Here is a 24347-nt window from a genome sequence, read left to right as displayed (position 1 = left end):
GGAAGAGCATCCTGTAGTTTACTTAAGTAAGAAATTGAATGAGCATGAGAAGAGATATGCCATTGTCGAAAAAGAATGTCTGGCGATCAAGTGGGCATTAGAAGCCCTCAGGTACTACCTGATCGGGAGAACATTCACACTGGTAACAGACCATGCCCCACTTAAGTGGATGTCTCAAAACAGACGGGTTACCAGATGGTTTATGTCCTTGCAGGACTTTAACTTTACAATTGAGCATAGACCAGGCTCTCAGCTTGGAAATGCAGATGCCCTGTCTCGGGCATACTGCTTAAGTACACAGAGTGTTCCGCCCCTGAGGTCGAAACAGGGGGGGAGGATATGTGACAGGACCAGGGGCAAAGTGGTAGAAGGAGTGTATATTTCTCCCAGTTTCCTGTCATACACAATCTAGGTGCAGCTGAGAATAGCTGCGCTCCTGGCTGGTGGGTCTTACCAAAACCCTGGTAAAGGTCTGGCTGCTGGAGTAGGCGTATTGGGTGTGTCTATACTCCACTCAGCCACTCCAGGTTTTGAGATGTGTGGGGTTAATTCCTGTGTTCCTAAAGGTTGTGTATACAGAGACAGAAAGCCCACAGGTATATGGCTCTCTCTGCTTCTGGGAAACCTCTTCTTGTGAGTAATACTGCTGTACTTTGTGTTCAGGGAGCTGTGCAGAAGGCCCAGCTCTCATAGTTAGGTAACCTGTGTTGTAGGTAGAAGCCGGACGGCTAGGATTTATTTTGTATTGCATTGCATTTATTTTGTTCCTGCACAACTTTAAATAAAAAACTGGTTGCGGCCATACTTGGCTGGATTGGACTTTAATTTTGTGCTAAAAAGTGCTAAAGACAGCGATCCCTGAGCTAATCCCGTTACAAAGCGCAGTTCTTCCTCATCCACTGGTCCGTTGTCCTTTAGTTTGTTTTGCCCTTGGTGGTGTTGGATGCCGTTACTGCTGCTGTTGAAGCTCCCATTTGATGACGAAGACTTTGGCCTTTATTATAAAGACTGACTAGAGTCTTCGGTAAATCCCTTTCAAAGGATAACGACACATTCTTATACAAGAATAGCAATTTGGTGGTAGTTACTCTTATATATACTTCCTATATTAGCGGGTCAAAGCCCCTGAAGCAGCGTATGAAGGCCAACTCAGACTGCAGACCACAAGCGGGCACAGCAGGTGCAGAAGCCCCTGGTGCAAAGAACTATATGGAGGTACCTTTTAAAATAAATAAATAAATAAATAAAAAAAAGAATGAATCTAACTTTATCAATAAACCGGACCAACCAAAAGGACAACTTTTTAACTCTTCATCTATCAGTGTTGAGACTCTGCATCCAGAGACACTTTGTGTAAAGGACGGTTTACAAGACTTGGACCTGCTGCTTTGAAACAACAATATAACTATATGTGCTATTTATTTGTGAAGTAATTCCCATGTACTCTTACGGAGAGAGCTGTCATGATGTGCACTAACGCTAACCCTCTGTTTGAGCTTGTGGTTTATTTATAGTCTTTTTATTTTGGTTTTATTTAGGTTTTTTTTTGTTTTTATGGGCACCAAAGAAACTGTTAAAAGTTTTCTTCTCACTCTTTGAATGTCTTTTATAAATGTTCTATTGTCATAGCACAAATGTTTTTTTTTCCCGGTCATGTAAATATTTTTTTACTTAAAAAGAAAAGTTAAAAAAAAAAAAAAGCTATATGAAGCTGCGGCGAGTATGACAAGGAGCTGCCGCACGTTTGGGCATCAGGGAGCAGGAGCGCAGGACCGCTGGAGCTGGTTGCCAGCGATCCCCCTGTGCCGGCGAAGAGCAGCCGAAGAAGCTGCTCGGCTTAAACTCCACCCCCTGATGTCAGAAGGAGGCGGAGTTCAGCGAGCGCTGATCACGTAAGCAGGTCATATGCAGGGATATGGGCCAATGAATGACAACCCGGAAGTGCTGATCGTGAGTTTTGAACATCTGCGGCTCGCGTGGCTGCTGATGCACCTAAGTCAGTTTTGTTGTGAGCGGAGGAAGTCGTGGCTGAGAGTGACTGGGATACTGTGACTGTGCTGAGGAAGAATGGACCCACTAACGCACAGGCAAAGTCCAAGCAAGTGAGTGGCCCTCCTGTGTGTAACCATTAACTGCATATTGGCAAGCTGTGTGCTTAGGCTTATTCTCAGCACCATTCACCTTTGATGTTGCAAAGGCAGAAGAAAGCCTGAAGATGGAACTTTTAGAAATACAATCTGATTCTACACTCAGAGCAAAGTATCTTGAAGTGGGAATACCTGATTTCTTTTCATACCTTCCTGAAAAAGTTTGCCACAAAGATTATGGCAATGTTTGGTTCAACCTGTTTGCGAACAGTTATTTTCTGTTATGAAACTAACAAAATCTTCTCAGAGAACAAGACTGACTGATCAGCACTTATCATCTTTGATCAAAGTAGGCACTGCGTTGTCATTTCAGCCTGATATACCAACAATTGTTAGCACAAAGAGGCGTCAGGCCTCAGGACAAAACACTAAAAAAGATTAAAAAAAATGATAGCAAATAAATGTTTAGTTTTTAATTGCTGTATTTTTGTTAAATATATTAGTTGCTGTTACATATTACTACGTCATATCTTGTTTTCATGACTGCTGTTAAAATACGTGTGTGACATTAGCTGCTGTGTGCGGCCCTCGCAACAACCTCTTGTTACTCATGTGGCCCTCGGGGTACTTTGAATTTGACATGCTTGCATTTGATTATCCGCCTTTTACTAATTTCAGAATATCCCCACTAGGAATTGTACCGAAAAAAGAACCTGGTGAATATGGAGGAGTGTTCGGTAGTTTCTGCGTCTTTTGAGGACTCTCTAGGGATATTGAGACAATGTGGGCATTAGCTAAAGCAGATATAAAATCTGTTTTTAGGCTATTACCGGTGAACCCAAAAGGTTTTAATTCGTTAGGCTTTCAGTTTGAAGGTAAATATTATTTTGACATGTGTTTACCTATGGGGTTCAGCAAATCTTGTTGTTATTTTGAGGCATTCTCCACTTTTTTTTACAATGGGTAGTTGAAACAGAAATTGGTCAGGGTAAAGTTTTGCACTACCTTGATGATTTCCTTCTTGTTAGTACTGCCGGTTCTGTTGATTGCTCATTCTTGTTAAATTCATTTTTTGATGTATGTAAATATTTTGGTATCCCAGTTGCCAAAGAAACAACAGTGTTCCCTAGTTTATCCTTAGAATTTCTAGGTATTATTATTGATTCTGAGTTGATGGAATTTCGTTTGCCGGTCAGTAAGTTAAATAAGATGAGAGTGCTGTTAATTGAAATATTAGCTAAGGTAAAGGTTACGTTTAGAGATGAGCGAACAGTGTTCTATCGAACTCATGTTCGATCGGATATTAGGCTGTTCGGCATGTTCGAATCGAATCGAACACCGCGTGGTAAAGTGCGCCATTACTCGATTCCCCTCCCACCTTCCCTGGCGCCTTTTTTGCTCCAATAACAGCGCAGGGTAGGTGGGACAGGAACTACGACACCGGTGACGTTGAAAAAAGTAGGCAAAACCCATTGGCTGCCGAAAACATGTGACCTCTAATTTAAAAGAACAGCGACGCCCAGGTTCGCGTCATTCTGAGCTTGCAATTCACCGAGGACGGAGGTTTCCGTCCAGCTAGCTAGGGCTTAGATTCTGGGTAGGCAGGGACAGGCTAGGATAGGAAGGAGAAGACAACCAACAGCTCTTATAAGAGCTAAATTCCAGGGAGAAGCTTGTCAGTGTAACGTGGCACTGACGGGCTCAATCGCCGCAACCCAGCTTTCCCAGGATCCTGAATGGAATACACTGTCAGTGTATTCCCGTATACCCGATATATACCCCGATACCCGTTCCAACGGTGTGCCCCCCCACCTTCACCCCAGAAATACCCTGCAAGTCCCCTAGCAATAGAATTGGGGCTATATACACCCACAATTTTTACTACTGGTATACAGTGCCATTGTCTGACTGGGAATTCAAAGAATATATTGGGAATACAAATACCCTCATTTCTTGCTACTGCCATATAGTGCCAGTGTCTGACTGGGAATTCAAAGAATATATTGGGGTTACGTGCACCCACAATTTTTACTACTGGTATACAGTGCCATTGTCTGACTGGGAATTCAAAGAATATATTGGGAATACAAATACCCTCATTTCTTGCTACTGCCATATAGTGCCAGTGTCTGACTGGGAATTCAAAGAATATATTGGGGTTACGTGCACCCACAATTTTTACTACTGGTATACAGTGCCATTGTCTGACTGGGAATTCAAAGAGTATATTGGGAATACAAATACCCTCATTTCTTGCTACTGCCATATAGTGCCAGTTTCTGACTGGTAATTCAAAGAATATATTGGGGTTACGTGCACCCACAATTTTTACTACTGGTATACAGTGCCATTGTCTGACTGGGAATTCAAAGAATATATTGGGGTTACGTGCACCCACAATTTTTACTACTGGTATACAGTGCCATTGTCTGAATGGGAATTCAAAGAGTATATTGGGAATACAAATACCCTCATTTCTTGCTACTGCCATATAGTGCCAGTTTCTGACTGGGAATTCAAAGAATATATTGGGGTTATAAATACCCTCATTTCTTGCTACTGCCATATAGTGCCATTGTCTGACTGGGAATTCAAAGAATATATTGGGGTTACGTGCACCCACAATTTTTACTACTGGTATACAGTGCCATTGTCTGACTGGGAATTCAAAGAATATATTGGGGTTATAAATACCCTCATTTCTTGCTACTGCCATATAGTGCCAGTTTCTGACTGGTAATTCAAAGAATATATTGGGGTTACGTGCACCCACAATTTTTACTACTGGTATACAGTGCCATTGTCTGACTGGGAATTCAAAGAGTATATTGGGAATACAAATACCCTCATTTCTTGCTACTGCCATATAGTGCCAGTGTCTGACTGGGAATTCAAAGAATATATTGGGGTTACGTGCACCCACAATTTTTACTACTGGTATACAGTGCCATTGTCTGACTGGGAATTCAAAGAATATATTGGGGTTATAAATACCCTCATTTCTTGCTACTGCCATATAGTGCCATTGTCTGACTGGGAATTCAAAGAATATATTGGGGTTACGTGCACCCACAATTTTTACTCCTGGTATACAGTGCCATTGTCTGACTGGGAATTCAAAGAGTATATTGGGAATACAAATACCCTCATTTCTTGCTACTGCCATATAGTGCCAGTTTCTGACTGGTAATTCAAAGAATATATTGGGGTTACGTGCACCCACAATTTTTACTACTGGTATACAGTGCCATTGTCTGACTGGGAATTCAAAGAGTATATTGGGAATACAAATACCCTCATTTCTTGCTACTGCCATATAGTGCCATTGTCTGACTGGGAATTCAAAGAATATATTGGGGTTACGTGCACCCACAATTTTTACTACTGGTATACAGTGCCATTGTCTGACTGGGAATTCAAAGAGTATATTGGGAATACAAATACCCTCATTTCTTGCTACTGCCATATAGTGCCAGTGTCTGACTGGTAATTCAAAGAATATATTGGGGTTACGTGCACCCACAATTTTTACTACTGGTATACAGTGCCATTGTCTGACTGGGAATTCAAAGAGTATATTGGGAATACAAATACCCTCATTTCTTGCTACTGCCATATAGTGCCAGTGTCTGACTGGGAATTCAAAGAATATATTGGGGTTACGTGCACCCACAATTTTTACTACTGGTATACAGTGCCATTGTCTGACTGGGAATTCAAAGAATATATTGGGAATACAAATACCCTCATTTCTTGCTACTGCCATATAGTGCCAGTGTCTGACTGGTAATTCAAAGAATATATTGGGGTTACGTGCACCCACAATTTTTACTACTGGTATACAGTGCCATTGTCTGACTGGGAATTCAAAGAATATATTGGGGTTATAAATACCCTCATTTCTTGCTACTGCCATATAGTGCCAGTTTCTGACTGGTAATTCAAAGAATATATTGGGGTTACGTGCACCCACAATTTTTACTACTGGTATACAGTGCCATTGTCTGACTGGGAATTCAAAGAATATATTGGGGTTACGTGCACCCACAATTTTTACTACTGGTATACAGTGCCATTGTCTGACTGGGAATTCAAAGAATATATTGGGGTTATAAATACCCTCATTTCTTGCTACTGCCATATAGTGCCATTGTCTGACTGGGAATTCAAAGAATATATTGGGGTTACGTGCACCCACAATTTTTACTACTGGTATACAGTGCCATTGTCTGACTGGGAATTCAAAGAGTATATTGGGAATACAAATACCCTCATTTCTTGCTACTGCCATATAGTGCCAGTGTCTGACTGGTAATTCAAAGAATATATTGGGGTTACGTGCACCCACAATTTTTACTACTGGTATACAGTGCCATTGTCTGACTGGGAATTCAAAGAATATATTGGGGTTATAAATACCCTCATTTCTTGCTACTGCCATATAGTGCCAGTTTCTGACTGGGAATTCAAAGAATATATTGGGGTTACGTGCACCCACAATTTTTACTACTGGTATACAGTGCCATTGTCTGACTGGGAATTCAAAGAATATATTGGGGTTATAAATACCCTCATTTCTTGCTACTGCCATATAGTGCCAGTTTCTGACTGGGAATTCAAAGAATATATTGGGGTTACGTGCACCCACAATTTTTACTACTGGTATACAGTGCCATTGTCTGACTGGAATTCAAAGAATATATTGGGAATACAAATACCCTCATTTCTTGCTACTGCCATATAGTGCCAGTGTCTGACTGGGAATTCAAAGAATATATTGGGGTTACGTGCACCCACAATTTTTACTACTGGTATACAGTGCCATTGTCTGACTGGGAATTCAAAGAATATATTGGGGTTATAAATACCCTCATTTCTTGCTACTGCCATATAGTGCCAGTTTCTGACTGGTAATTCAAAGAATATATTGTGGTTACGTGCATCCACAATTTTTACTACTGGTATACAGTGCCATTGTCTGACTGGAATTCAAAGAATATATTGGGAATACAAATACCCTCATTTCTTGCTACTGCCATATAGTGCCAGTGTCTGACTGGGAATTCAAAGAATATATTGGGGTTACGTGCACCCACAATTTTTACTACTGGTATACAGTGCCATTGTCTGACTGGGAATTCAAAGAATATATTGGGAATACAAATACCCTCATTTCTTGCTACTGCCATATAGTGCCAGTTTCTGACTGGTAATTCAAAGAATATATTGGGGTTACGTGCACCCACAATTTTTACTACTGGTATACAGTGCCAATTTCTAACTAGGAATTCAAAATGCGCAAGGCTCCCGGAAAGGGACGTGGACGAGGCCGTGGGCGAGGTCGGGGGAATGGTTCTGGGGAGCAAGGTAGCAGTGAAGCCACAGGGCGTCCCGTGCCTACTCCTGTGGGGCAGCAAGCATTGCGCCACTCCACAGTGCCAGGGTTGCTTGCCACATTAACTAAACTGCAGGGTACAAACCTTAGTAGGCCCGAGAACCAGGAACAGGTCTTGCAATGGCTGTCAGAGAACGCTTACAGCACATTGTCCAGCAGCCAGTCAGACTCTGCCTCCTCTCCTCCTATTACCCAACAGTCTTGTCTTCCTTCCTCCCAAAATTCCGAAGCTTTACAGAACAATAACCCAAACTGTCCCTGCTCCCCAGAGCTGTTCTCCGCTCCTTTCATTGTCCCTCAACCTGCCTCTCCACGTCACGATTCCACGAACCTAACAGAGGAGCATCTGTGTCCAGATGCTCAAACACTAGAGTCTCCTCCATCTCCGTTCGATTTGGTGGTGGATGACCAGCAACCCACCCTCATCGACGATGATGTGACGCAGTTGCCGTCAGGGCATCCAGTTGACCGGCGCATTGTGCGGGAGGAGGAGATGAGACAGGAGTTGGAAGAGGAAGTGGTGGATGATGAGGACACTGACCCGACCTGGACAGGGGGGATGTCAAGCGGGGAAAGTAGTGTGGATGTTGAGGCAGGTGCAGCACCAAAAAGGGTAGCTAGAGGCAGAGGCAGAGGTCAGCAGCTTAGGCGAAGCCAGGCCACACCCGGAATCTCCCAAGATGTTCCAGTTCGTACCCAGCCCCGAAAAACTCCCACCTCGAGGGCACGTTTCTCGAAGGTGTGGAGTTTTTTCAAGGAATGCGCCGAGGACAGATATAGTGTTGTCTGCACAATTTGCCTCTCGAAATTGATTAGGGGCTCTGAGAAGAGCAACCTGTCCACCACTTCAATGCGCCGTCATTTGGAATCCAAGCACTGGAATCAGTGGCAGGCAGCAACGGCAGGACAAAGGCCGCCTGCCGTTCACGCCACTGCCACTGCCTCTGCCACTGCCACTGCTGACTGTGCTGGCGATGCACTCCAGAGGACGAGCCAGGACACCACTTCATCTGCCTCCGCCACTTTGTTGACTTCTACCTCATCCTCCCCTGGTCCTGTCTTATCTCCTTCTCCTGCACCATCAAAGGCACCATCAGGCGTTTCTTTACAACAACCCACCATCTCTCAGACATTGGAGCGGCGGCAGAAATACACTGCTAACCACCCACACGCGCAAGCCTTGAACGCCAACATCGCTAAACTGCTGGCCCAGGAGATGTTGGCGTTCCGGCTTGTTGAAACTCCCGCCTTCCTGGACCTGATGGCAACTGCGGCACCTCGCTATGCCGTCCCTAGCCGTCACTACTTCTCCCGGTGTGCCGTCCCCGCCTTGCACCAGCACGTGTCACTCAACATCAGGCGGGCCCTTAGTTCCGCGCTTTGCACAAAGGTCCACTTGACCACCGACGCGTGGACAAGTGCATGCGGACAGGGACGCTACATTTCACTGACGGCACACTGGGTGAATGTAGTTGAGGCTGGGACTGCTTCCCAAACTGGCCCGGTGTACCTCGTCTCCCCGCCTAACATTCCTGGCAGGGACACGAGAAGAACACCCCCCTCCTCCTCCTCCTCTACCGCCTCCTCCTCCGCCACCGCCTCCTCCTCCGCCACCGCCTCCTCCTCCGCTGTTAGATTGACCCCAGCTACGAGTTGGAAACGTTGCAGCACTGGCGTTGGTAGACGTCAGCAGGCTGTGCTGAAGCTGATCAGCTTGGGGGACAGACAGCACACTGCCTCCGAGGTGAGGGATGCCCTCCTCGATGAGACGGCAATATGGTTTGAGCCGCTGCACCTGGGCCCAGGCATGGTCGTTTGTGATAACGGCCGGAACCTGGTAGCAGCTCTGGAGCTTGCCGGACTCCAACATGTTCCATGCCTGGCCCACGTCTTCAACCTAGTGGTGCAACGTTTCCTAAAGAGCTACCCCAATGTTCCAGAGCTACTGATGAAAGTGCGGCGCATGTGCGCCCACTTTCGCAAGTCGACAGTAGCCGCTGCTAGCTTAAAATCTCTCCAGCAACGCCTGCATGTGCCACAACACCGGCTTTTGTGCGACGTCCCCACACGCTGGAACTCAACGTTTCAGATGTTGAATAGAGTGGTTGAGCAGCAGAGACCTTTGATGGAATACCAGCTACAAAACCCTAGGGTGCCACAAAGTCAGCTGCCTCAGTTTCACATCCATGAGTGGCCATGGATGAGAGACCTTTGTGACATCCTACGGGTCTTTGAGGAGTCCACAAGGAGGGTGAGCTCTGAGGATGCGATGGTGAGCCTTACAATCCCGCTCTTGTGTGTTCTGAGAGAATCCCTGATTGACATCAGGGATAACTCAGATCACACAGAGGAGTTAGGGATAGCATCCGATCCGTCACAGCTGGAGAGTAGGTCCACACATCTGTCCGCTTCACTGCGTTTAATGGAGGAGGAGGAGGAGGAGGAAGAAGAGTTGTCCGATGATGTGATGGTGATACAGGAGGCTTCCGGGCAACTTCGAATCGTCCCATTGTTGCAGCGCGGATGGGTAGACATGGAGGATGAGGAGGAAATGGAGATTGAACTTTCCGGTGGGGCCAGAGGAGTCATGCCAACTAACACTGTGGCAGACATGGCTGAGTTCATGTTGGGGTGCTTTACAACCGACAAGCGTATTGTCAAAATCATGGAGGACAACCAGTACTGGATCTTTGCTATCCTTGACCCCCGGTATAAAAACAACATCTCGTCTTTTATTCCGGTAGAGGGGAGGGCCAATCGCATCAATGCTTGCCACAGGCAATTGGTGCAGAATATGATGGAGATGTTTCCAGCATGTGACAGTGGCGGCAGGGAGGGCAGTTCCTCCAGTAGGCAACCAAGTTCTCACCGGTCCACACAAACGAGGGGCACACTGTCTAAGGTCTGGGACACCTTGATGGCACCCCCTCGCCAAAGTGCCGCCACGGAGGGTCCTAGTGTCACCAGGCGTGAGAAGTATAGGCGCATGTTGCGGGAATACCTTTCCGACCACAGCCCTGTCCTCTCCGACCCCTCTGCGCCCTACACGTATTGGGTGTCGAAGTTGGACCTGTGGCTTGAACTTGCCCTATATGCCTTGGAGGTGCTGTCCTGTCCTGCCGCCAGCGTCCTATCTGAGAGGGTGTTCAGTGCAGCCGGTGGCATCATCACTGACAAGCGCACCCGTCTGTCAGCTGAGAGTGCCGACCGGCTCACTTTGATAAAAATGAACCACCACTGGGTAGAGCCGTCATTTTTGTGCCCACCTGTGTAAAGCACCCCAACATGAAACTCCATGTCTGTACTCAACCTCTCCAATTCCTCCGCATCCTCATACTCATCCACCATAAGCGTTGCACAATTCTGCTAATACTAGGCTCCCTCCACCCTGATTTCCCCCAACTCTGCTGGTTAGAGGCTCCCTCCACCCTGATTTCCACCAACTCTGCTGGTTAGAGGCTCCCTCCACCATGAATTTGCCCAAACTGGGCTGTTTAGAGGCTCCCTCCACCATGAATTGGTCCAAACTGGGTTTTTTAGAGGCTCCCTCCACCATTAATTGGTCCAAACTGGGCTGGTTAGAGGCTCCCTCCACCATGAATTGGTCCAAACTGGGCTGGTTAGAGGCTCCCTCCACCATGAATTTGCCCAAACTGGGCTGTTTAGAGGCTCCCTCCACCATGAATTTGCCCAAACTGGGCTGTTTAGAGGCTCCCTCCACCATGAATTGGTCCAAACTGGGCTGGTTAGAGGCTCCCTCCACCATTAATTGGTCCAAACTGGGCTGGTTAGAGGCTCCCTCCACCATTAATTGGTCCAAACTGGGCTGGTTAGAGGCTCCCTCCACCATGAATTGGTCCAAACTGGGTTTTTTAGAGGCTCCCTCCACCATGAATTGGTCCAAACTTGGCTGTTTAGAGGCTCCCTCCACCATGAATTGGTCCAAACTGGGCTGGTTAGAGGCTCCCTCCACCATTAATTGGTCCAAACTGGGCTGGTTAGAGGCTCCCTCCACCATGAATTTGCCCAAACTGGGCTGTTTAGAGGCTCCCTCCACCATGAATTTGCCCAAACTGGGCTGTTTAGAGGCTCCCTCCACCATGAATTGGTCCAAACTGGGCTGGTTAGAGGCTCCCTCCACCATTAATTGGTCCAAACTGGGCTGGTTAGAGGCTCCCTCCACCATGAATTGGTCCAAACTGGGCTGGTTAGAGGCTCCCTCCACCATGAATTGGTCCAAACTGGGCTGGTTAGAGGCTCCCTCCACCATTAATTGGTCCAAACTGGGCTGTTTAGAGGCTCCCTCCACCATTAATTGGTCCAAACTGGGCTGTTTAGAGGCTCCCTCCACCATGAATTGGTCCAAACTGGGTTTTTTAGAGGCTCCCTCCACCATGAATTTGCCCAAACTGGGCTGTTTAGAGGCTCCCTCCACCATTAATTGGTCCAAACTGGGCTGGTTAGAGGCTCCCTCCACAATGAATTGGTCCAAACTGGGCTGGTTAGAGGCTCCCTCCACCATTAATTGGTCCAAACTGGGCTGGTTAGAGGCTCCCTCCACCATGAATTGGTCCAAACTGGGTTTTTTAGAGGCTCCCTCCACCATGAATTTGCCCAAACTGGGCTGTTTAGAGGCTCCCTCCACCATGAATTGGTCCAAACTGGGCTGGTTAGAGGCTCCCTCCACCATGAATTGGTCCAAACTGGGCTGGTTAGAGGCTCCCTCCACCATGAATTGGTCCAAACTGGGCTGGTTAGAGGCTCCCTCCACCATGAATTTGCCCAAACTGGGCTGTTTAGAGGCTCCCTCCACCATTAATTGGTCCAAACTGGGCTGGTTAGAGGCTCCCTCCACCATGAATTTGCCCAAACTGGGCTGTTTAGAGGCTCCCTCCACCATGAATTGGTCCAAACTGGGTTTTTTAGAGGCTCCCTCCACCATTAATTGGTCCAAACTGGGCTGGTTAGAGGCTCCCTCCACCATGAATTGGTCCAAACTGGGCTGGTTAGAGGCTCCCTCCACCATGAATTTGCCCAAACTGGGCTGTTTAGAGGCTCCCTCCACCATTAATTGGTCCAAACTGGGCTGGTTAGAGGCTCCCTCCACCATGAATTTGCCCAAACTGGGCTGTTTAGAGGCTCCCTCCACCATGAATTGGTCCAAACTGGGCTGGTTAGAGGCTCCCTCCACCATTAATTGGTCCAAACTGGGCTGGTTAGAGGCTCCCTCCACCATGAATTTGCCCAAACTGGGCTGTTTAGAGGCTCCCTCCACCATGAATTGGTCCAAACTGGGTTTTTTAGAGGCTCCCTCCACCATGAATTTGCCCAAACTGGGCTGTTTAGAGGCTCCCTCCACCATGAATTGGTCCAAACTGGGCTGGTTAGAGGCTCCCTCCACCATGAATTGGTCCAAACTGGGCTGGTTAGAGGCTCCCTCCACCATGAATTGGTCCAAACTGGGCTGGTTAGAGGCTCCCTCCACCATGAATTTGCCCAAACTGGGCTGTTTAGAGGCTCCCTCCACCATTAATTGGTCCAAACTGGGCTGGTTAGAGGCTCCCTCCACCATGAATTTGCCCAAACTGGGCTGTTTAGAGGCTCCCTCCACCATGAATTGGTCCAAACTGGGTTTTTTAGAGGCTCCCTCCACCATTAATTGGTCCAAACTGGGCTGGTTAGAGGCTCCCTCCACCATGAATTGGTCCAAACTGGGCTGGTTAGAGGCTCCCTCCACCATGAATTTGCCCAAACTGGGCTGTTTAGAGGCTCCCTCCACCATTAATTGGTCCAAACTGGGCTGGTTAGAGGCTCCCTCCACCATGAATTTGCCCAAACTGGGCTGTTTAGAGGCTCCCTCCACCATGAATTGGTCCAAACTGGGCTGGTTAGAGGCTCCCTCCACCATTAATTGGTCCAAACTGGGCTGGTTAGAGGCTCCCTCCACCATGAATTTGCCCAAACTGGGCTGTTTAGAGGCTCCCTCCACCATGAATTGGTCCAAACTGGGTTTTTTAGAGGCTCCCTCCACCATTAATTGGTCCAAACTGGGCTGGTTAGAGGCTCCCTCCACCATGAATTGGTCCAAACTGGGCTGGTTAGAGGCTCCCTCCACCATGAATTGGTCCAAACTGGGGTTTTTAGAGGCTCCCTCCACCATGAATTTGCCCAAACTGGGGTGTTTAGAGGCTCCCTCCACCATGAATTTGCCCAAACTCTGCTGGTTAGAGGCTCAATCCACCCTGATTTTCAAAACAAATGTTGGTGCCAACCTCAACTTACTACAAGGGCCAAATTCACTGCTGGTGACAAGCTCTCCTCACTGCAAGTGCCAAATACACATGTTTCAAGGTGTTTTCCTACTGTCAGAGAGGTGGTATTGAGTGTGTAAAGTGTGTAGTTGTTAGGCTGTGATGTTGGGGTAATAGAGGGTCTTTGGTGTGTTAGATGCCCCCAGACATGCTTCCCCTGCTGTCCCAGTGTCATTCCAGAGGTGTTGGCATCATTTCCTGGGGTGTCATAGTGGACTTGGTGACCCTCCAGACACGGATTTGGGTTTCCCCCTTAACGAGTATCTGTTCCCCATAGACTATAATGGGGTTCGAAACCCGTTCGAACACACGAACAGTGAGCGGCTGTTCGAATCGAATTTCGAACCTCGAACATTTTAGTGTTCGCTCATCTCTAGTTACGTTAAAAGAGATGCAATCTCTGTTGGGTTTATTAAATTTTGCAGGACGTGTAATACCAATGGGAAGGGTTTTTTCAAGGCGCTTTTACATGTGTACTAGTGGTTTGAATTCTCCTTATTCCCATATTAGGCTGACCAGAAGTTTGAGAGAGGATTTGGGCCTGTGGCTAGAGTTCTTGAGTAAATTTGATGGAGCAAGATATTGGCAGTATGAATGTATTGATTCTTTAAGCTTTACAATTGTTCACAGACGCAGTAAGTGGAGTAGGTCATGGTGCCTTTTGGCAAGGTAATTGGTCAGCAGAAAGTTGGCCTGATTCATGGATCAAGAATGGATTAGTTAAGAATATAGTTTTGCTGGAGTTGTTTCCGGTAGTTGTAGCTGTGGTTATTTGGGGTGCATTCTTTTACACTCGGATAACAAGGGTGTAGTCTTTGCCTTAAACACGCATCCAAATCTGAAGTAGTAGTTAAACTTTTGCGGCACCTGGTTTTATGCTGTTTGCGTTTAAATATATGGATTAAGGCAACGTATGTGGTCGGCAAGAGCAATAGCATAGCTTATTCTTTGTCTCGTTTGCAGCTAGAGAGGTTTTTTACCCTGGTGCCAAGAGCTGCGAAGCAAGGGTTAGATTGCCCACGTGACTTATGGGACATTATTTGGGATTGATTGAAAGAAATTTGAAGGAATCGATAGCTTCTAGAACATGGGTTGACCACTCAACTGCATGGAAGGCGTGGTTATTTTTCTGCAATTCTTTACAAGCTGATTATTTGTCTTTTGATTTAAGTTTAATTCTAATATTTGTTTGTGATTTAATGCAAAAAGGGCTATCTTATACATCCATCTGCAAAAACTTAGCAGGGATTTTGTTTTTTCGAAAATTGTCTGGCCAGCAGGCCATCTCTTCCAATTTTATGATTAAACAGACATTAAAGGGTTATCGTAAGTCAAGGCCTGAGCAGCCAAGAAGGCAGCCCATATCTATTCAATTATTGGAAAATATGTGGGTGGTGCTGGAAAACATATGTTTTAATCATGATGAATTATGTTTATTTAGAACTGCCTTTACGCTGGCCTTTTTTGCAGCTTTGAGAATCGGTGAGTTGGTGGCAGCAAGCAGTATGTCAAAAACAGGTTTGGATTTCAAAGATTTACATTTTTATGAAAAAATGCAATTTAGCGCTGTTTTGAAGAAATGCCTAGGTCATTTACATATTCTGCATACTAATATTTCATCCCATTCATTCAGGATTGGCGCTGCCACGGAAGCAACACGCTTGGGATTGGATGATGCAGTAATCAAAAGAATTGGTAGATGGGAATCGAATCGGTTTAAATTGTATATTAGACCTGAATTGTTATTGTCCTGTTTGTATTTCATTACAGGTGGCCAATTAGTAATATGGTTGATTGGTCATTCCTATATACACCGGGCCCAGAAGAGGGCTCAAGTGCGGAAAGACACTGAGAACTTATCGATTGATATTAAAGAGGTGAATGTTATGGAAATCAATTGTGTTGGGGATTAAAAAATGAGTTTTCCTGTGGCCTACCCCTAACATAATCATTATTCATTTAGGAGGAAATGACCTAGGAAAAGTTAAAACCCTTGATTTAATATGGGTAATTAAAAGGGATTTTTCAATTTTAAAGTGCATGTTTCTAGATGCGGTTCTCGTTTTTTTTTAGATCATCCCTTGGCTGCACTGGAATGAATGTCAGGATTTATTCTTAAATAGGATTCGGAAGAGGATTAATAGATCCATTGCAAAATTTCTCCCATGCTTAGGTGGTTTTACGTACCGTCATGTGTATTTAGAGGGCTTTATTTCAGGGCTCTACAGGCGGTGACGGTGTGCACCTCGCGGATGTTGGTAATATCTTTAATGTAGATCTGCAGAACATAGTTGAAAAGGCCGTTGGTGTTTTTTTATGGGGGGGCCTTGTCTGGTTAGACAAGGCTGGTGGGGGGTTTTAGTCGCCCAGCTATTGCTGGGAGGACTACGTGTTGAATTATTTAACTATTTATTGGTATTTTATTATTTATTTATTGACTATTCTGATTATTTATGGTTGAATATTTAATTGTTTTAAAGATTGATGGCTTTAATTATTTATTTATTTGGTAACCCCAATAATAAATATCACGGCCTATTTACTCCACTTGAAAAAGTTGTTTGTGTCTTTATTTAATTTAGATTTTAAGGTTTTATTATATTGTTACCATTAAATTAATTTAGTTCTCTGTCGCTTTGGGTCATGTGTCACCATGTAAATCTATTAAGGACTCTTTGGTCTCGAGCCGATTACCAATTATGAAGGAGACTTGGTTAAGAACAGAGGCACCTAGGGGAAACTTTAGATGTAACAACTGTAAATTCTGTAGATTTAATTCGAAGAAAAATGTCGTCTCTTGGAAGCGTGACTCAGAGTCACCCAGTTTCTCAACTGTGAAACACAATATGTTGTCTACGTTACTTTTTGTCCTTGCGGATTTTATTACATTGGTAAGACCATAAGGTGTTTATATGTGCGTTTCCGCAAGCACTATAAATCGATAGAAACAGGAAAGGGCTCGCCTCGTATAATTAAACTTTTTGAGATTCTAATTTTATTAAATTAATTTGTGAAACTCATGGCGGCGATGCAAATTGTTTATCTTTCGCTGGCATTGGATAGGTTACATTGCCCCGTCAGGGAGGCAATAGAAAAAAACTATTGCTTCAGCGAGAAGCTAAATGGATTATGGAGGGATTACATTTGGGGATCCCACAGACAAAGATGTTAAATATTTGAAAGTGGAACATCCGGTTATACCGGTGTTCCACGATCTCCACAAAATCCATAAAGACACACTTCCCCACCATTAAGACCAATTAATTTGGGAATTGGATCAGAAAATTGATGTGTTTGACACCCTCTTACAACCCCTGGTTACACGGGTGCCAGGGTACTTTAAAGATACAAAAGAACCATTACAGATTTTTGACTTTTTCAAATGTCAGGAGGGGCACTTGTGGCTTTCCTGTGATGTGTGCTCCCTTTATTCCTCAATTCTCCATCATGTGGCCCTCCAGACGGTATCCTACCACCTTTACAAATACTCCCATTACTTCCCTGAGTTCTGTGAGTATATTGTGACAGTGGTAGAATATCTCCTTAAACACAATTATTTTATGTTTGACGGAGGATTCTTTCTTCAAACATGTGGTGCCCCTATAGGGGCACATTTCTCCTCATCATTGGCCAATTTAACTATGTCATGGTGGGAGGAAAACCATATTTATACCTCAGTTAATCCAGTTTTATCTAATATTTACTACTACGGCAGATATATAGATGACATATTGATGGTATGGACAGGAGAGGAAAGCACTATATCATCCTTTATTGACTATATTAACAACAATAATTAAAATTTAAAATTCACTTTCAGATTGAGAAGAAATCCATAAATTTTTTGGATGTCTGTCTAACAAGGGTCTGTTAATAAAAACAAAGTCAAAGCTGATTTATATTTTGTTTCTATTGTTAAAGCATGGACAAGACTCAAGACCTGGTGAGCTGGAATTTCCCCACGAGCTAAGGACAGCATGGTCACCATGAGGCAGACAAAGCGAGAGGAGAAACCTGCATGGAAATGCGGACTTCTTCTTTCAAGGAGATGATTTTTGGCGTCTATTGCTGATGTATGAAGATGCCTACAGCTGACTGGTATTTCTTTCTTTTACTGTGGACACGTGGGACTCTGTTAACCTGGGAACCTACCATCACCCACCTACCCCATGAGTTTATGGAAGCTTGGCAAGAGAGCAGCACCATGTATACCTGGATGGCTTCATACTTATTTGGGCAGTAGAACACAGTGGTAAGAAGAAAGGAGGAGGGCTTGTGATGAAGGACAATTGGGTCATTTTTTGTGGTTAATGGACAATAGCACTCATGCAAGATACCGAACTATCAGCTGTGTGCATGAGATCTCACTACCTACCAAAGAACTACCACATGTTATCATGATAGCTGCCTATGTCCCCCACCTCTGCAAAAATATTTCTGTCTGTTATATCTACATGCTGTAACCCCTACTCGTGTCCTCCAACCACGGTCGGGCTGTATTATTATCATCACTCTGCACAGAGAACTAAATGATCCTGCAGTGTGTCTGTGTTTCTTTCTTTTTAGTTGTTATGATTCCTAGGATTTCTCTATCTGCCATGAGCTTGTATATGTTTTCTCTCGTTATATACTACTGTACCATCTATGAAACTATGGGAACAAAATTTGCGCCATCCTTTGCCAACCTCTTTATGGGTCGCTATGAAGATTTATTTATATTAAACGACCACCCCTGGACAAAGAATATCAAGTTGTACAAAAGGTATATCGACGATTTAATATTCATCTGGGAAGGTTTGGCCGAATCGTTTCAGAATTTCACCACCTATTTAAACAAAAATGATTGGGGGATTCAATTAAAAGGCAAGATCCAAAAATCAGAAATTGAATACTTGGACTTGGTATTAATGGGGAACGAACAAGGGATCCAAACTAAAACTTTCTTTAAAGAAGTAGACAGCAATAGTCTACTAAATTATAAAAGCTCTCACTATCACAAATGGCAAAACAACGTCCCATTTGGACAATTCTAAAGATTATGACAAAATTGTACAAATGAATTAGACTACCAAGCCCAGAGCTTAACCATGGTTAAAAGATTTAAAGAAAAGGAATACCCTCACTCAATTATTAGAGAAGCCAAATCAAAGGCGTGAGAACTAATCCAGGAAGATTGCCTGGCTCCCAAGAAGAAAAAGGTTCCCACATGTAATTTCAAACACAATTTCATTACTACTTTCAATATGGCCCATCGTTCCATTCGGGGGATTATGGAAAAACACTGGCACATCCTACTAAATGACCAACACCTTAAGAAAATACTCCCCAAAAAAACAGCAATAACCTTAAGGAGGGCACGTACATTGAAAAATATAGTTGCACCCAGTAGACTGAAACAATTAAACATACAAAAAGCTAAAGCCCCAATTATCAAAAAAGTTACAGGGAGCTTTAAGTGTAGACACCAAAGGTGTAAATGCTGTCTAAATATGGCACATAATAAGAACACCATAAGGAGCACTTCTACAAATGAAATGTTCCAAATAAAATCTAGACTTGATTGCTCTTATACTTATGTGATCTATGTGTTTACATGTCCTTGTGGAATGCAATACGTAGGACGGACAACCATGTCTCTGCGTGACAGAATAAAGAAACATAGGTCAAACGTCCAAAACGGTTTCGAAAAACAATGTGTCTAGACACGCCAAACTAAAACACAATTGCAGCTTTACTGGTTTCACCATAACCCCGGTAGAACAAATCCCGGTGAATAGTGACAATAGATTTGAGTTATTGAGAAGAAAAGAAATGTCCTGGATATATAAATTTAACACCTTATATCCAGAGGGACTGAATGAAGCCCTTGAAGATATATCCCATTAAACTCCAATCCAGTCATATTATAACTATTGTATTTAAATCCATTATATAGCAATAAAAATATCATGGGAACTAGATTTATACGTCCACTAAAATATCTATCATCCTAACACTAATGTGAGATAGTCACCCAATAATATTCATTATAATAGGTTTACTGAAGTCCTTCAGATTATTATATGAATTGGCTGTAAATTCTTGTTTATATATAGTTTAGATATGAAATGATGTACTTAATTTATTGTACTTATTATATTGTGTATTATGTAACATACATTTCTGTCTATATATTCTATCTTATGTACCATACATTTATGTTATATATTTGTTTTTATTAAGACATTTGTTTCTGTTATCACTCACATCAATGAGATCATGCAAGATTTGTATCATTGGTTTTATATTATATTATGTAATTATGTAATTTGATTCACCACATCCAGAGCTCTTTCTCCTGTTAATGGAATATTTTACCTATATATATATATATATATATATATATATATATATATATATATATATATATATGCTCATACCATTTGTTTATCCAATCTATCACATACATATATTTGTCTACACACAAAAGCCCCTTGATATTAGTTAGGAGCCAACTTAAGCCACAAGCTCTATAGGTCCATTGAGAGTCCCTTCATAGCCTCATAGCTGGTGAAAGACAACTCCGCGAATAAAACACTACTGCGCATGCGTGAAGCTTCGGGAGCGTCCATAGACCAGTGGAGATTCCCGAAGTTGAAACTTCACGCATGCGCAGCCGCGGAACGTACATCCGAAGAGTCGCGGGCGTCCGGAGTTATGGAAAACAGTCTTTTTCCACCGCTCCCCGCAGCTTTAAGTATGGTAACATAGATTGATCAATTCATCCACTAAAAGGAGCTTTTTTCTGGCCAGATTCTAATGAAGAATTAATAGCACGAGGTGCGCATGCGCGGCAGGATATTAACTTCCGCGCGCATTTAAATTATTTAAAGAGCACACACGCAATATCGGCGTCGTATGATTTGCGCTTCAAATATACACTATGTCCTGACTGGGAATCCACCATCAGAACACCTGTAAGGTAAGACTCTTATTAGTTCCTAACAGCTGGAAAGTCATCCCCATTGCCCAGATAAATCCTTTAGAGGAGTAGAAGTCCTTCTGTCCAGGAATAATATCACCTGACATAGCATGAAAACCTTTTTGGAATGGACTGTCAAAGCCTTTGGAACAATACCTAAATATGATTGAACTATTAGATTGTTTACATTTAATCTGCAATTTTAAAGGAATACGACATAGCCCCCTGGTGACATCATGCATAGCTCTTGGAGTGACACTACAAATTTTACCTTTTTGTTGTAAAGCTATAATCTTTGATCAGTATATATTTTTTAATATTCCTTTTAAATAGTATTAATGAAAATATGCTATTATGTTTGTATCATGTTATGATTGATCTTTAAGATGATTCTTATGTTAGTTTTGTGGTTTATGTATTAATAGGATAGGATACGTGTATATTGGTTGTACACTTGAAAAAGGGGTACTCCCCGAAATGCTGTCCCTGTAGCGTCGTGTATAAGGAACCTTAATAAAGTGCATATAGATTTAACACTCTGAGTAGCGCAGTATCCTTCTCACCCACTGGTCGTCATTTCCTGATTTGTTTCTCCCCAGAGGGGTGTCGGATGGTCCTACTGCTGCTGTTATCTCCAGTGCTACAAGTCTTCAGGCTGCCAACTACTTTTTGCTACCATAGAAAGTGGCAGTACATCCTTGCTCGGTACTTCTTTATTTGTTTTGATCTATGAAACTGTATCACTGAACTCTCCCCATTGTGGGACTATTAAAGGATTATCTTATTTTATCTTATTCTACATACTCTAAGTTCCCATCCTGCTCATGCTTTGAAATCAATCTCTGAGGGGGAATTGATTCGAATGAGGTGAATGTGTTCGGATGAAGACTCTTATAATAAACAAGTGGATATAACATCCAAAAGACTCAGGGCCCGTTCACATGGAGTAAACGCGTGCGCATTTTTGCATAATACACAAATACACGTATAAAATGAAGACTCCCATTGACTGCAATGTTTTTTTTTATTGGCTAATACACGTTATTTTATGTGTGTAGAACATATGCGTGTAAAATTCAACGCAGTTCAATGGGAGGTCTTCTTTTATACGTTGGCCGCGAGTGTTTCTCCATGTATGTATAGGCTAAATCTTGTTTAAAAACTTAAAGAAATGCATGTTGGCCACTATTTTTTTTTTTTTTTTTTAAATGTAGACTGTGAGCCCCACATAGAGCTCACAAAGTACATTATTCCCTATCAGTATGTCTTTAGAATATGGGATCCAAATCCATGCAAACACGGGGAGAACATACAAACTCCTTGCAGATGGTTTTTTGCCCTTGGCGGGATTTGAACACCAGGACTCCAGTGCTGCAAGGCTGCAGTACTAACCACTGAGCCACCGTGTGGCCCGTTAGCCACTATTTTTAACAGGTTTAAAAAGTGCACTTATCTTAATTTTATTTGTTTTTCAAACAGCGCAAAACATTACGATTTAGACTAAAAAGCACAGCCACAGGCCCACAAAACTCACATCCAGATTCCTCAACACCCACCTAAAAAATGTAAGGAGTGCAAGTTATGGATTGTTTTTTTTGCAGAAAAAGGATATTTCAAATGTGTTTGTTTCTAGCACAAAGCAGCAGGTTGGATAGGGATTATTAGGGGATGTGTTTTATGTGCACAGATATGCTGTGGGGTCGCCATTTCATAGCCTTTCTATATAGCTAGCATAGCATTTCATAGCAATATTGAATAGCTTTTCTAATGATCTTTGGTTGCATTTATGAAAACTGGATGTGTACAAAAAAGTTTTTTCAAGATTGTGTTTTTTTCATTGCAGAAACATCATGTCCACCACTGCCAAAGTCCCCTACAATCGGATGGACATTAATGCTTTGCGTCTCATACAATTAGTAAGTGGATACTACACATGCAGGGCAAAGTTGTATTTACTATTAATAAATGGTGCATGCTTTAGTGCAATAGAACGGGGTTTGCAAATGGTTTTCAAATGTATTGGGCAGCACGCTGGCTCAGTGGTTAGCACTGCAGCCTTGCAGCGCTGGAATCCTAGGTTCAAATCCTGCCAAGGGCAACATCTGCAAGGAGATTGTATGTTCTCCCCATGTTTACGTGGGTCTCCTCCAGGTACTCCGGTTTCCTCCCACACGCCAAAGATATACTGATAGGGAATGTAGATTGTGAGCCCTATATGGGACAGTGACTGACAATATCTGTAAAGCGCTGCGGAATATGATGGTGCTATATAAGTAAGCATAATAAATGTACAAAGTATTTTGTTAGTATGGCAGTGCATGGTTTTTGCCTTGTTAAAATTTTGAATTCATACATGTGCCCATATGTATTCATATTCTATACCCTTTTTAAACATAACAAACCCCCTAGACAGTAGCATTTTTTGGGGGGGTTTTAATGGTTTTTGGCCTGTTTTTAAATTGAACTTTATAGTTATAGTAGGACCTCCTTCTGCTGTGTTTTTTGTGTATTTTGATATTTATTTATTCCTTCAAAACCATGCAGGTTCATGCCAAGCCCAACCTATGGGCAAAAAGCTGATAGCCTCTACGCAGGTAGCCATGCCCTGGAGGCGAGTCCTTTCTGCTATGCTCCTGACCCCTGAACCTCCTTTAGTGTTCCCGTTTTTTTGGGGGTTTTTTTTTACCTCGACTTGCCTTCCAGACTACCTCCCCTTGACCTCCTGATTTGGATACCTTCTGACCTCCTCTGGATGACCTTGACTTGTTTCCTGACTACTCCTGGTTGACCTCAGCTTGGCTACTCAGTGACCTCCTGTGTCTGTCTCAGCTCTCCTGACTACGCTTTTGCTTCTCCCTCCTGCTACCTCATGACCTCTTGTGTACCGACCCGGCTTGACTTTGTTTTGACTACACTTGGAACCTGCAAGATCTCTTGTGTACCGACTTGGCCTGTACGACCTTTCAACGGTGCCTTCGCTATCTCCTGGCATACCTCAGAACATCTCTCTCCCTGCTGACCAGCTTTTCCTTAGTGTACTGGGTCCTCTTTTACTTGGGGTGCGCTGAGTGTGCAGCGCTCTCTGGGCAGTTGCGGTTCAACTTCACTACCAGGAGCTCTGGCGAAGATTTCTGAGGCCTGGTTCTGCTCTAGCTAGGAGAGCATTTTTTATTCAGGACTCTTTTGGCCTCGGTGTTTTGGGATTCTCATTGCCCAGGACTAACTGTCCGTTATTGTCTATTAGGTTCCTAACAGAATAACCAGCCCTATACATTTTCCTTTTTGTGCCAAAAAAGTACAGAACCAGAACCAGGACCAGGCCCATTCCCAAGCCCCTCTTCTCACTTCAGCCCCTGCTGAGCCTAAAATCAATTTGCCAGATTTTCTGGAGACCGAGCTTCCTTTGTGAATTTTCGTGAAGCCTGTGAACTATACTTTCGTCTTAGGCCACACTCCTTAGGAAACCCTCAACAAGTGGCTTTAATGATCTCTCTACTTCAAGCAGATCTCCAGTCTTGGGCCTTCTCTCTGCCTCCACAAACCTCCTTCAGTAGTTAACCTCTTTGCTGTTTTAGGTCTCTTGCATGAAGAAC

Source organism: Leptodactylus fuscus, chromosome 10, assembly GCF_031893055.1.
Source record: "Leptodactylus fuscus isolate aLepFus1 chromosome 10, aLepFus1.hap2, whole genome shotgun sequence".
Lineage (NCBI taxonomy): Eukaryota > Metazoa > Chordata > Amphibia > Anura > Leptodactylidae > Leptodactylus > Leptodactylus fuscus.
This window is presented reverse-complemented; position numbering follows the sequence as displayed.